At 43.5% G+C, this 2,553-nt stretch overlaps 1 non-coding gene across 1 annotated transcript; it reads left to right on the forward strand.

The window, feature by feature from the left end:
• Positions 1-2,245: 2,245 nt before the first annotated feature.
• Positions 2,246-2,317, forward strand: trnaq-uug (transfer RNA glutamine (anticodon UUG)). Its single transcript has one exon. It is a non-coding gene; the product is annotated as a tRNA-Gln (tRNA).
• The last annotated feature ends 236 nt before the right edge of the window (positions 2,318-2,553 follow it).

Consider the following 2,553-nt stretch of genomic DNA (forward strand, 5'->3'; position numbering starts at 1 on the left):
CCTGGTACTACACTTGTGGCAAAATGGAAGAAAGAAAGGGAAAGAAAGCAAAGCGTGCTAAAAAAAATGAAGGAAAGGCTCGCATTCATATATAGAGAGCAGCACGGAGTGAAACTCTCGCTCTGGCTTAACGATAAGAAATAGGATCAGGGGGAGGCCATTCAGCCCTGCTCCACCATTCAATAAGATCATGGCTGATCTAATACTCACAAAGTGCACTTTCCTACATTCTTGCCGCAACCCTTAATCCCCCAACTGAAACTTATCGATCTCAGCCTTGGAAATGTCCAAGGGCTCGGCCATCTCAGCTTCCTGGGATAGAGAATTCCAAAGATTCTACACTCTTTGAAAGAAAAAATTCTTCCTCAAATCCATCTTAAATGAGCACCCCCTTATTCTGTGACTATGCCCTCTGGTCCTACACTCTTTCATGAGTGGAAACATCCTCCCAACATTGACCCTGTCGAGCCTCCGAAGAACCCTCCAAGTTGTCAATCGTATCACCTTTCATTCTTCTAAACTCCAAGGGACAGACCCAACCTCTTCAATCTTTCTGCATATGGCAGTCTCTCCACATCCAGGAACATATTAATAAAACCTCCTCTGTACTGCCTCCAAAGATGTGTGGGTTAGGTTGGTTGGCCATGCTAAAATTGACCCTCGTGTCAGGGTATTAACTGGGTAAATATATGGGGTCACAGGAATAGAGCCTGGGTAGGATTGTGGTTGGTGCATACTCGATGGGCCGAATGGCCTCCTTCTGCACTGTAGGGTTTCTATGATTTCTATGACAGCGGATGCTGGAATCTGAAACTAAACGTGTCACACAAAACTTTGACAAAGGGTCATCTGGACCCGAAACGTCAGCCCTTTTCTCTCCTACGGATGCTGCCAGACCCAATGTGATTTTCCCAGCATTTTCTCTTTTGTTTAAAGTGAGCAACTGACGGGCTTGTCGGACAAGATTAGTTGCTCTACCAGTAAATCGCAACGGCTTCAAATGCGCACATCGGTATGTATCTGTAGTGAAGTGGTTATTACGCTCGCCTTGTACGCGGAAGCCACGTTTCGAAACCAGGCCGAAACATTTCCAAATGGCTTTATTTCAAAATGATTCAGATTTCAGAAATCATTCATGTTTATTATGAAACATTAATTGAGCTATTGAGTTGTTTGCGGCATTTAAGGCGGGAATAACTCAGTAAAGAATGTAGGAATATAGAAAGTCTGTGATTGTGACTCAGGCAGGATGGATTCACTGACAAAAGGAATAAGGCCAAAGGCAACATTGGTTGGTTCCCGTTGTTTGAAAACTTTGCTGCTTTTCTGGGCGAACCCCAGCTCTCCATTCTTCCATTTCACCGCTCAAACTGAGACTTTCTTCATTCCGCTTTGTTAATCTCACAGTTACGGATTTCTGAATGAAAACTGCTTGCAATCAGTCGAAGTCAAAGAGTTTAGTGTTCCATTCGCGGAGACGTTTTCTTGTCATTTAGCCCGAGAATGTAATCCTGAAATGAGTGATAGTTCTGTCAATGCAAATGGTTAAATCTGACCCATTGCCACCCAGATGTTACCTTGTATCTCTATCGGCAGCGTTTTGCATCATGCCACTGTCTTTCACCATCTGTGTTTGTTCTTGACCTGTTGCACATGTGACATTTCCAACTCGGAAGCAAAAGTGCAAATCTCACACCACCGATTCTGGCAATGCTGCTTTGGACCAGGACGTATTGCTGGTTTGTTTATAAAAATCATTAAATCTTAATATGTCGAAGGCAGCCTGCGACCCTGAAAGTGCTGAATCCTAACCACGAGACCACCAAGATCCCATCCTGCCTGATTCTCCCAGAGACGGATTACAGGAATGTGCACAGCGCCAATTGTCCACAGTCATAGACTCCTTACTGTCTCTTAAGATTTGAAATTATTTATATTTTCACATTAGCTTCCAGTGTGATGAAAGCAGAGCTGTGATAAGCTGATGTTGTTCAGTAGATTTACCGCAGTAAGGTTTATATCAGTTCGATGCCTCACATTGCTCTTTGAATGTGGTCAGCTGTAGTGAAATGTAATGCAGTTGAAGATAGCCTTCTGATTTCTTCAGGAGGAACCAGCTAGGGCAATGTAAATATGAATTGCTGTGGGTATTTGACGGGATTGTGCAATGAGACTGATATTTCTCCCTGATGTTCAAATTGGCGCAAGTATTGAGCGAGGATTTTCAGGTGGTTACCGTGTGTTGGGTTCCGTGGTGTAATGGTGAGCACTCTGGACTTTGAATCCAGCGATCCGAGTTCAAATCTCGGCGGAACCTTGCTTTAATATGCAGATGATTGATTTGTCGAAGGGCGTTTCGTTTAAATTTCTCACCAAGTACTAATCGAGAAGACAATTTGTTAACCAGTTTAACTGCTGTTACAATGCACATTGCTGAGCTTCTGGTGCCAGATGCCTGCAACGTCAGTGTTTTTCATCTTTTCGCTGCTCTTTAACTCCTCTGTTGAAAAAAAAGAAGCAGCTGGTATCACACAATAACAATTCGGCTGGAGT

Source organism: Mustelus asterias, unplaced genomic scaffold, assembly GCF_964213995.1.
Source record: "Mustelus asterias unplaced genomic scaffold, sMusAst1.hap1.1 HAP1_SCAFFOLD_974, whole genome shotgun sequence".
NCBI classification, from domain to species: domain Eukaryota; kingdom Metazoa; phylum Chordata; class Chondrichthyes; order Carcharhiniformes; family Triakidae; genus Mustelus; species Mustelus asterias.